Source organism: Hemiscyllium ocellatum, chromosome 11 (genome assembly GCF_020745735.1).
Source record: "Hemiscyllium ocellatum isolate sHemOce1 chromosome 11, sHemOce1.pat.X.cur, whole genome shotgun sequence".
Lineage (NCBI taxonomy): Eukaryota > Metazoa > Chordata > Chondrichthyes > Orectolobiformes > Hemiscylliidae > Hemiscyllium > Hemiscyllium ocellatum.
This window is the reverse complement of record NC_083411.1, coordinates 50,012,809-50,025,575: the sequence shown is the minus strand read 5'-3', so window position 1 is coordinate 50,025,575 and position 12,767 is coordinate 50,012,809.

Below are 12,767 nucleotides of genomic sequence, written 5' to 3'. Positions count from 1 at the left end.
AATAACATAATAGACTCCTCATTATCTTTGTTACAAATACTAAAATGTGAGACAGCAGAGAGAGATTGTGTGTACGCATATATAAAATATATAGGTGTGGATGTATTTGTGCGTATGCATGTGTGTGTGCATGCATATATATGTTTCTGTGTATCTTTGTGCGTGTGTATGCATTTGTGTGTGTTTGCCTGTGTGTTTGTATGTGTCTGTGTTTGTGTGTGTCTGCGTATGTGTGCCTGTGTGGGTGTCGGTATCTGTGCTTGTGTGTGTGTGTATCTGTGTCTGTATGTGTGTGTGTGTGTGTGTGTGTGTTTATGTGTGTGTGTCTGTGTGTGTGTGTGTGTGTGTCTGTGTGTGTGTGTGTCTGTGTACCTGTTTTTGTGTTTGTGCTTAGTGATATGTACAGTTTGCCTCCAATATCCCTCCTGAAGTTTCAGATCCAATCTCTCCAAGTATTCATGAACTTCTTGCTGTCATTTTGTTCCAAAGTTCATTCACACACACACACATCCACAGAAAAGCTCAGCCAATCCTTTGGGATTATACAACCAAAAAAAACCCCATCACAGCCATAGGAGTTTTCTATGTTTTGTCCGTAGACCAAGCCAAACAAAGCAACTGGTTTGGAGGGACTACACTGAAGATCAGGAATCCAGAGTGGGGTTAAGGTAGTGTGCTTCTTATGCCTAAAGTTTCAGATTTCCAGCCTTATTAAGGGCCTTGTGTTAGGTTTAGATTAGATTCCCTACAGTGTGGAAACAGGCCCTTCGGCCCAACCGGTCCACAACGACCCTCTAACGAGTAACTCACCCAGACCCCATCCCTCTCTGACTAATGCACCTAACACTATGGGCAATTTAGCACGGCCAATACACCTGACTTGCACATCTTTGTGACTGTGGGAGGAAACCGGAGCACCCGGAGGAAACCCACACAGACACGGGGAGAACATGCAAACTCCACACAGACAATCGACCAAGGCTGGAATCAAACCTGGGACTTTGGTGCTGTCAGGCAGCAGTGCTAACCATTGAGCCACTGTGCTGCCCTAAGTAGAGTTGGTAGATCTAATGAAGGACATACAGTTACTTCAGATTAGTGAAAGAAGGCCTCAAAACGTGGCTAGTTGGAGGGCACTAAATTTTGTTCTGGGCATCCAAAAAAGTAGCGGCATAACTGAGAGTTGGCACCATGGTATGAAGTATCAGGGGATCCAAAGTCCACACATGTCTGGAGCACAAACTGTTTTTAATAACCTGATGGGGAAGACACACAGGTTCCTTCCAGTTCCACATTATCTGGAGGGAGGCAGAAGTAGGAAACCACAGACCAGTTATGTGTGGCACCTTATCAAATGCTTTCCAGAAGTCCAGATATACTACATCTACAGGACCTCCATTACCCACTTCACTTGTTACATCTTCAAAGAGTTCTAGCAAATTAAATGAATTACTCTTCACAAAGAAAATGAATTATTCTTCATCAAACCACACTGACTGTGGTGGTTTGTTTTTACTTTACAAATGTAATACCACTTAATAATGAATTCAAACAATTTCCCAATGACAGACAATAAACTAACCATTCTGTGGTTTCCTACTTTCTATTTCCCTCCCGTTTTGAACTATTGTCTTCCATTAGCAATTTTCCAACCACTAGAACCTTTCCAGATTCCAGGACATTTTGGAATACTATAATTAATGTATCCACTATCCCCGCTGTCACTTCCTTTAAGACTATAGGGTATAGGTCATCAGATCCTGGGGACTTGTCTGCCTTTAATCCCAATACTTTGCTCAGAATTTTCTCCCTATTGATGGTGATTGCTACAAATTCTACCTTTTCTATAATCTCTGCATTACCTGTTACAATTGGGATGGTTTCAGTGTCTTCCACTGTGCAAACTGAGGTAAAATATTGATTTAGAGTCTCTGCCATTTCTGTGCTCCCCACTATTAATTCCTCGACCTCGAAAGGGCCAACATTCATCTTAGCTACTCTCCTTTTTATATACTGATAAAATTATTTGCTGTCTGTTTTTATATTTTGAGCTAGTTTTCTTTCATAATTAACCTTCATTCTTTTTATTACTTTTGAATCACCCTTTGCTGGTCTTTAAAAGTTTCCCAATCCTCCAGCCTGCCACTGCTCTTTGCAATATGGCATGCCTTAGTTTTTGCCCTTATGTTATCTTTAACTTCCTTAGTTAGCTATGGATGCATTTATCCCTCTTATATTCTTTTCTTCCTTTCTAAATATATTTTAGTTGGAGGAATTAAATATCTCCTTTAAGGTTCATCAATAGTCCTACATTTTAGACTTTCCGCATGGCCCACTGGGCCAAATCTGTCGATTTCCCTATGTAATTAGCTTTGTTTAATTCTAAAATACTAGTATGCGACTCAGGTTTCACCAACGCTCGCCACAATCAACATTATTCAGGCCCTCAGGAAGCATAAAACCAATAAGGCACCTAGTGTTATATAGAAAAATACAAGTTACCCAGTCCAGAACATACTGGGAGCAAATCAGATTAATTATAATCTGGCTGAACTAGTCAGTGGGCTAAATGCCTGTGGAAGGCACAAACCTGTACTTGGCCATTGACGATCACTTCCTCAGCAAAGTGTACTTTGACTGGGTTGCTTTTCAATCTGGCTCGCTTTTCTTCAGTAATAAATGATGACTTGGGCCCCTGTATACAAACAGAAACCATGGCACTTAAACAACAGCTTTGGCGTTTTGTGTTGACAATGTGTGGCAATTGGGAAAGCCCTGCACTGATGTTCTGAGTTCCAAAAGTTTGATTGTAACCTAAAATACGAACATACAAACAAGGATCAAGAGAGTAGGCCTATGAGCCTACTTCGCTCTTCAATAAAATCACGGCTGTTCTGATTTTATTGTAGGATCCAAGCCCTTCATCCCAACAAGTCCACCCACCAACCCTCCAAAGTGTAACTCACCCAGACCCATTCTCCAACAGTAACCCCTGACTAATTCACCTAACCTACACATCCCTGAATACAATGGGTAATTTAGCACTACCAATTCACCTGACCTACACATCTTTGGACTGTGGGAGTAAACCAGAGCACCAGGGGAAACCCACACAGACACAGGGAGATTGTGCAAACTCCACGTGGTCACCCAAGACTGGATTCGAACCCAGGTTCCTGGCCCTGTGAGGCAGCACTGCTAACCACTGAGCCATCATGCCTCCTCTTGATTTTAACCTCAACTCTACATTCCTGTATCTCCCTGATAATCTTTCAACTCCTCAGTCATCAGGAATCTGTCTATTTCTGCCTTAAAAAATATTTAAATACTCTGCATCCACTACCTCGTGAGGAAGGGAATTCTAAAGGCCCACAACCCTTTGAGAGAAAAAGGGTTTCCTCATCTTTGTTTTAAATGGGTGCCCCCCATTTTAAAATAATGATCTCCAGTTCTCAGATTCTCTCACAGAGGAAACCTGAATTCTTTCAGCATTCACCCGTTCAAGACCCCTTGAGATCTTAGATGTTTTAGTTAATTCACTTATAACTCTTCAAAACTCCACGGGATACAAGCCCATCCTATCTAGCCTCTCCATCTAAGGCAATCCACTTATTCCAGGTATTCCTTCTCTGAACTGCTTCTGATGCGTTAACATCCTTTCATAAGTACAGTGACCAAAACTGTATACAGTACTCCAGATGTGGTCTCCCCAAAGCCTTGTAAAATTAATGTATAATCTCCCTACTCTTGCAGTTAATTCCCTTTGCAATAAACCATTCAAATTGTGCCACGTGACCTTTTGTATCCATCTGAAAGAGGACATGGCATCTCGGTTTAATAATTCAACTCTAAAAGTCTAGTGCTTGCCTCAGTCTTGCACTGAAGCTCATCCAATATCCCCGTAATAGCATGTACTTCTAACTAGATAGAGAGAGCTGGAGGTCTAGTTGATGGGTGCTGCTCCACTTTAGGATATGCTGAGATTAATGATCAAATCTTCGTTTGTATCCTGCATGAAGCCTGGAAACTTCTTTGATTATGTAGCTTGATAACACATCACACAAGACAAATGGCCACTGAAGCATGAATCAAACCCTTCTGACGTGAGCTGGTTGAATTTGTGTCAAACTTGGAGCAGTGCACAGTCTCATCAAGCCCCATCAAATGTTAATTGACATAAAGCACCATCCTGTTCAGAGTCAGGTGGCTTTCTGCAAGCTTACTTCAAGACATCTAGTTCTCTTAATGCTAAGGAAACAGGGTCAATTGAAGTTTGATAGATTTTTATTGGAATACTCAGCGACAGTGAGTAGACAGAGATGAGGTACAGCTGACTGAAGGAACAGGCCAAATAGCCTGCTCCTATTCCCGTGTCCAAGATCAAGTGCTCACTGTAAATGTCAGCATCCATCCCATCTATAGATTTGTTATATCTGTTAGTTATTTCACTAATAAGTCTTCAAAACTCCACGGGATACAAGCCCATCCTGTCTAGCCTCTCCATCTAAGGCATGTCATTCAAACTGCCATTGCAAATGCCAGACTAAAGTATTTGGGAATGAATCTGAATCACGTCGAGTGAATCTCTCCTGGACTGCAACCGAGTTGTGAATAAACCCATAGAATCCCGACAGTGTAGAAACAGGTCATTTGGCCCAACAGGTCCATACCGACCCTCTGAAGAGTATCCCACCCAGACACATTCCCCTACCATATAACTCTACATTTCCCCTGACTAATGCACTTAACCCACACATCCCTGAACACTAGGGGCAATTTAATAAGTTAATATGGAAACTTCACACAGACAGTCGCCCGAGGCTGGAATCGAACTGATGACCATGAGTAGCATTGGAAAGCTCTGCTTTAAAAAGTCGAAAGATTGTACTTACAGGGGTATTTCGCAGGACAGTCACTGTAACAGTGTTACCACATTCCCTGCAATAAACAATTTGACAAATATTAAAGCAATATGGGTCCAATGCAGAAAAAAAAGGCACTTGACTAAAACCTGCAAAATTAAGCTCCTGGCACAGAATATTATTTTCCGGGATCACAGGCTTGAACTTAACAGCAACACGTAAGACTCATAAGAGTTGTACAGCGTGGAACCAGACCCTTTTGTCCAACTTGTCCTCACTGACCAGACATCCCAATCTGATCTAGTCCGTCTATCTCACTCAGATTGTAGTTCGATGTTAAAAATAAAATTGCCACGATCTTACAAGCCCCATGGGACTGCTCTCTCATTTGAGAAAGAGAGGTGACTGGTGAATTAGAATTAGGTTCAGTGTCACGTGTGTTCAAGTTACAAAAGTACTGGAGTGCAGTGAAAAGTGTACAATGTCACCAACACACAGTGGCACCTTAAGTACAAAATACCTAGGTATAAATCTCAGGTATAAAATTAGAGAAAATAAAGAAATAAGTTACAGAACGTGACAGATATACACAGTATATGTTAGGAAAATAAGAAATAAAGAAATAAAAAGATTCACAATGCAGTCTTTCTATTGTTGGGGGGGGGTTCAGAACTAGAGGGCATAAATTTAGAGTGAGAGGGGAAAGATATAAAAGGGATTGAAGAAGCAACGTGTTCACGCAGAGGGTGGTGAATGTATGGAACGAGCTGTCAGAGGAAGTGGTGGAGGCTGGTACAATTACAACATTTAAAAGGCATCTGGATAGGTATATGAATAGGAAGGGTTTAGAGAGATATAGGGCTAAGCGCTGGCAAATGGTACTAGATTAGGTTAGGATATCTGATCAGCATGGATGAGTTGGAGAGGGTCTGTTTCTGTGCTGTACATCTCCATGACTCTCTGGCTCTATTAGGGCTTTCTGTAATGGTAGTGGTTTAACTTGAACCTCAGACAAGGGGAAAGGTTGAGAAGGAGAGTCCCTCATGGTAACCAATGTTTACACAAAGACATCAGCATCAGAAACATTTCTGGTAAACAATCGCACTAAAGCTCCAGTGTAAGTCCAGAATTCAGATACAAAGGGTAAAGATGCCTTCCTATAAGCAGTCTCCCACAGCCCAGATTAAAGCAGAGTGAAGTCTAATGAAGACGTCAGCCTTACACATTCTGGATGTGATCATGAACACATTGGAGATTGAAATACATCCAAAAGAGTACAAGTCATAACTCAGACCATACTTAGTTTTACATATTTGGTTCTTACAAACCCTGCCTCCAATGTTTGGCATGTATTTAAATTGGGATTGCAGTGAGGTTTTCTACACAGGTGGGAACTCCATTCTATATATTCTGCTAAACAGTTCTTAAGATCCAGCCAGACAACACTGTTTAAGCCCAAGACCCTTGATAACACCTTTAACAGGAAGCAAATCAAATTCAGTAAAGTTACTGAGAGATTCTTTTGTAATGATCACCACCTTAGCACTGAATCCTAGAGCTACAAGCATTGGACAGGAGAAATATATTCCAACAAAAGAGGCTCTGGGTTTGACAAATGCACACGCTACATACACCTTGCTTTGGTTTATCATTTATGAACAATCTTTAACTTAAAATGCTTTCTTTAACTACATTTCTGATAGAATACACTGAATTATAAATAGTGGGACTATGGATACAATGGAGAATTCATCTTAGGTAAGCAAGCAAGAACTCAACTGTGTGGATAATAGAGTGTTCAACTGTCTGTATTTATGGAGAAATTGGCTGTATGTGTAATGGGGTACTGGTTGTTTGTGTAGGGTACACAACGGAGCATTCAATAGTACTTGGAATGGAGTTCTTGATTGTGTGTATATGGAGTATTTGACTATATGTATATCCAAGTTTTTGACTGTATGTATAACCTGGCAGTGCACATATCAAAGAAGGAGAAAGTGAGGACTGCAGATGCTGGAGATCAGAGTCGAGACTGTGGTGCTGGAAAAGCACAGCAGGTCAGGCAGCATCCAAGGAGCAGGGGAGTTGACGTTTCGGGAAAAAGCCCTTCATCAGGAATAAAGGGTTTCTGTTGAAGGGCTTTTGCCTGAAATGTCGATTCTCCTGCTCCTCGAATGCTGCTTGACCTGCTGTGCTTTTCCAGCACCACACTCTTAACGCATATCTAAGCATTCAATTGTGCATACAAGTTTGTCTTTGTATTTGAATTTTCAAATGTGTTTAAAATGGGGTATTCAATTATGTTTGCATGTAATAGAGAACTGGCCGGGTGTGTAATGGAATATTCAAACTTGTGTGTGAAAACTTACTCAACTGTCTGTGTAATGGAATTTTCGATTGAAATGTCGACTGTGAGTGCAGCAGAATATTTGTCTCTGTGAGTAACTGAGAACTCAACTGTTTGTGTAATTCAATATATGTAATGGGTTATATTATAGAACACTATTGTGCAAGATGTCTGGGTGAGCTGCTGTAGAACTAAGGAGACATATGACACTCAATTAAGTCTTGTTGGTGATCTCCCTTTAGAACTGCAAACAATTTTCTACACTTTAGCTTTGTTTTATTTTCTGAGTTTGCCACCAACAACTTGCATTTATATAGCACTTTGAAGGTCACAAAACTTCACAATTCAAACTTCATAGCAAGTTCACCTATTAAAGGACTTAAAGACAGCCCTCAAATAAGGTCATAGAGATGTACAGCACAGAAACAGACCCTTCAGTCCAACGTATCCATGCCGAACAGATATCCTAAATTAATCTAGTCCCATTTGCCAGCATTTGGCCCACATCCCTCTCAACCCTTCCTATTCAGATGCCTTTTAAAATGTTGCAATTGTACCAGCCTCCACTACTTCCTCTGGCAGCTCATTCCATACATGCAGCACCCTCTGCGTGAAAAGCCCCTTAGGACCCTGTTATATCTTTCCCCTCTCACCCCAAACCTATGCCCTCTGGTTCTGGACTCCCCCACCCAGGGAAAAGTCATTGGCTATTTACCCCAACCAGGCCTCTCATGATTTTATAAACATCTATAAGGTCACCCCTCAGCCTCTGAAGTTCCAGAGAAAACAGCCCCAGCCTGTTCAACCTCTCCCCATTGCTCAAATCCTCCAACCCTGGCAACATCCTTATAAATCTTTTCTGAAACCTTTCAAGTTTCACAACATCCTTCCGATAGGAAGGAGACCAGAATTGCACGTAATATTCCAAAAGTGGCTTAACCAATGTCCTGTACATCCACAACATGACATCCCAACTCCTATGTTCAATGCATTGAACAATAAAGGAAACCATAACATCTTCTTCACTATCCTGTCTACCTACGACTCTGGCCATTAATGATTAGCTGGTGGTAACTATTAAAACTTTACATTCAGTGAATGCGCTAAAAGGGTCCTCACCTAATAATGTTATCGATACGTTCCTGGGAAATTGTATCCAGAGGCATGTCGTTAATTTGTAAAATCTGGTCACCTGGGAATAGCTTTCCCTCTCCAGGACCACCTAAGAAGCAAAATGAAGTCAGCATATTTTTGAATGGAGCATTAGTTGTCCCTCACAGAAAGAGGAGAAAAAAACTGAAAGTACATGGGAAGCTATTAGCATATGCAAAGGTTAAAAAAAAAAGATAATTATTCATACTTTTTTTTACAACTGCACATCTTGCTGCCTGAAGCTTGTCTCATCTCAATGAAAAGGGAATGATGCATTTCTCAGATTGTGGAGAGAGAGAGAGAGAGAGAGGTGGATTGTACCTGTTTGTGACTTTCTTATAAAGAACTAGGGAACACAGATAATGTCAATGGAACTAAGGATTCTTGTGTGTGTTGAATAATCACAGCGTAGAACCCGAGGACCAGCATGCTAGAGATCATAAGGAAATTGATATTGGACCAAGGACAGGAGCTCACCAAAATAACCAAAGCAAATCTGCCTGTGTGGAGCTTCTACCTTCCCCCTCCATATCTATGTGGGTTTCCTTCAGGTGCTCCGGTTTCCTGCCAGTCCAAAGATGTGCAGGTTGGGTGGATTGGCCGTGCTAAATTGCCCCATAGTGTGTAGGCTAGGTGGGTTAACTGTGGTAAATGTGGAGATTGGGTGAGATGCTGTTCAAACGGTTAGTGCAGACTCAATGGGCCGAATAGCCTCTATCTGCACTGTAGGGATTCAATGATGATTCTATGAAAATAATGAACAAGTTAAAGGCATGAAAGTGTGACAAATCACCCAGAGCAGAAGATTCCATGCCAGAGTTTTAAAGGAGAATTGGTGCAGACAATGCATATGCCCTGACTGTAACCTATCAAAGCTGAGGAACTGGTCCCATAGACTGAAAAAATTACTCATGTCACTCCAACAGTTGAGAAAGGGAGAAGAACTGCATCAGAGGTCAGATCAGTTTTCCTTCGTGTGAATCCAAGGAAAGTGATGGTACCAAACAGAGTACCAGGCCGTGCACTCAGAGCATGCGCAGATCAACTGGCAGAGGTCTTCTCAGACACCTTCAACCTCTCCCTGCAGCAGGCCACTGTCCCTGCCTGTTTCAAGAGGGCCAACATTATCTCTGTGTCTAAGAAGGCTCATGCTGCATGTCTCAGTGACTACCGCCCAGTGGCCCGAACTTCAATGGTCATGAAATGCTTTGAAAGGCTGGTCATGGCATTAATCAACTCCAGCCTCCCCACTGCTCTTGACCCACTCCAATTTTCCTATCAGACCAACAGATCCATGTCAGATGCCATATCACTTGCCCTTCACTCCGCCCTAGAACATCTTGACACCAAGAACTGCTACATGAGAATCCTACTCATTGACTACAGTTCAGCTTTCAACACTATTATCCTCTCGAGACTGATTACTAAACTTAGTTATTTCAGACTAAGAGCCACTCTTTGCAACTGGATCCTCAGTTTCCTGACCCACAGGGCACAATCAGTGAAGACTGGGGACAATATTTCATCCTCACTAACGCTCAATGCTGGAGCCCCTAGGGTTGTGCACTCATCCCCCTACTATACTCACTGTATACCCATGATGCGTCACCATGGTGAACTCGGCCCGGACAATCATAAAGGCCAACCTCCTATCTATAGAATCCATCTACCAGGACCGCTGTCAAGGAAAGGCCGCCAGCATTCTCAAAGATCCATCCCACCCTTCAATGTTTTTCTACAACCTCTACCATCGGGGAGGAGGTACAGAAGCCTGAACACACGCACCAGCCAGTTTCGAAACAGTTTCTACCCTACTGTTCTTAGAATACTGAATGGACTCACAAACTCTTAACATTCGCCTGTACTGTATTTTTGTTTTTGCTGCTGTTTACCTATTGTTCACTTATCTATGCTACTGAACTCGGTGATCTGCCTGTATTGCTCGCAAGACAAAGCTTTCCTCTGTGCCTCGGTACACGAGACAATAAATTAAATTAAATTAAATTCAGAAGCCTGGTGAATTATAGCCCAATTAACCTCACATCTTGCATTGGCAAATATCTAGGCCTATCATTAAGGACAGAGTGGCTGAAGATGTAGCTAATTTTCAGCTGATCAGAGACAGTAGTAAAGGCCCTACAAATCTCTATGAACTTTTTTAAATACGTGAGGAGAGAACCTCTGGGTCCTAACGTCCACTGGTCGTGTCTTACCCTTTGGAAAAAATCCAGCAATGAGATGATAAGCCACTTTTATGATCTTATTGTGGGGTGGGTTCTTGAGGAAGGGGTCTCAGGAGGAGTTGGAGGCTTGGATAGGGGTGCGGATTTGAGGCCATTCCCTTGCCCCCATCCCTGCCTCCATTGTCACTAGTTGGATAAAATGCAGGCTCTATTCCTTAACCTAGTTTGCAAGTTGTCATGGTTTCTCAGTTTGGAAACTAGGCAGCTTTGTCCACCAGGGGCAGATAATTTGGAAGGTGACGGGTTAAGGCCTTAATTGACCATTTTGGTGGAAGTCAAGAAGGCCGTCTATGGATCATTTTAATTAATTACCGAGGTGGCAGGAAGAGGGTGAGGGGCCAAGCCCATTATATCACCTTCTGACCATCTTCAGGGAAGAGAAAATTCCACTTGAAGTATTGTCACCATGGCAAAACTGACAAAGATTGAGAAGAGTTCAGAGTTAATGCTGGAGGTGTTGAGATGGACTGTATCAGTTAAAAGCCCTGGCCCTATCAGACCCTCAGCCCCTCTTGAAAACACTTCAGGCCTTCCCTCAGTTCGATTAGATTACTTACAGTGTGGAAACAGGCCCTCCGGCCCAACAAGTCCACACGGCCCGCCGAAGCGCAACCCACCCAGACCCATTCCCCTACATTTACCCCTTCACCTAACACTACAGGCAGTTTAGCATGGCCAATTTACTTAACCTGCACATTTATGGACTGTGGGAGGAAACCGGAGCACCCGGAGGAAACCCACGCAGACACGGGGAGAATGTACAAACTCCACACAGACAGTCGCCTGACGCGGGATTGAACCTGTGTCTCTGGCGCTGTGAGGCAGCAGTGCTAACTGCTGTGCTGCCGTGCTGCCCACATTGGAACCTCCCATTCCCAGGTATTTACCTGCAGTGACAGACTTCACACATACTGGTGAATCTTCTGAGACCATAAAACCGTAGTCCAGGAGTGGATCTTTGATAATCTTCACTGTGACCTTCAAAGGGCTGCTCGGCTGGTTTGTGTTAGCAGTTGCTCCATCGGCTGGACCTTGATTACTTCAATCACAAACAAAGCAAGGGTCACATTTGTCAATCATTGTCAGAATCTTATTATTTTCCATATTATTTAATCCACCTCTCACCCATCCTCACCACACCCCTTCAATCCCCCATCCCCCACCCCCAGCCTGGACTCGGTCAGGTTCCTGCAAAATTCTCACTCGTAGTCTCTCCCCATCGCATTGGCTTTCTGAGAGAGAGGTCATTGTAAAAGGGATTTCCTCTGCTTCTCTGTATCCACCTCAAAACTGACACACCCATTCTCTAGGAACCTGCCAAAACCAGGGTGAAAAATTCCAGCAAGCTGTTTCGAGAATGTCAAAGGATCAGAAGATTCTTGGTGAGTTAATAGAATCAAAGACAGAGGCTATGAGTCACAGAACCTCTGCTCTGTCCAAACTGCAGCAAATTGGCTAGGATGAGATCAAAATGTAGTTAGTGAATAAAACCAGGAAATTTTCAGCAAGTTCGGCAGCATCTGTGGAGAAACTTTCAGGTTAGTGAGTCACTGACACGCCCATTGAGGTGATTGATCAGTCCATGGTCTAGAATGGCGGAACAGGCTCAAGGGCTGAATGGTCTGCTCAGGCTCCAATATGCCTTCATCAGAAGTGGGTAAAGTCAGGGTGCAATTTCCCCTCCCTGGAGATGGTGAGGAAAGGGCAAATATTTGGTTGAGTTCACCCAGAGGTGTACTCAGTCCCTTTCTCACCACCTCCACTCCGGGCAGGAAAATCCATGGTGGGCATCCTCAGCCCGCCAACAAGTGAAGCTTTTGAATCACCAGCTAATAGACAATAGACAATAGGTGCAGGAGTAGGCCATTCAGCCCTTCGAGCCTGCACCGCCATTCAATATGATCATGGCTGATCATTCCTAATCAGTATCCACTTCCTGCCTTATCTCCATAACCCTTGATTCCAAGGGCCTAAGCCACTCATTGGGCTGAATACCCTCTCTCCCAGCTGGTGGGAACAGGGCGTGTTTTCTTCAGGGAAGCTCCACTTGCCTGAATCTGGGGCTAATTGGGACAGGGAGGGTTACTCACCCCATCCCCAATAGTGTCCCCAAAATACCCACTTTCTTACCCACTGGTGAAGCTGGTCATGGTGTGCCACTTG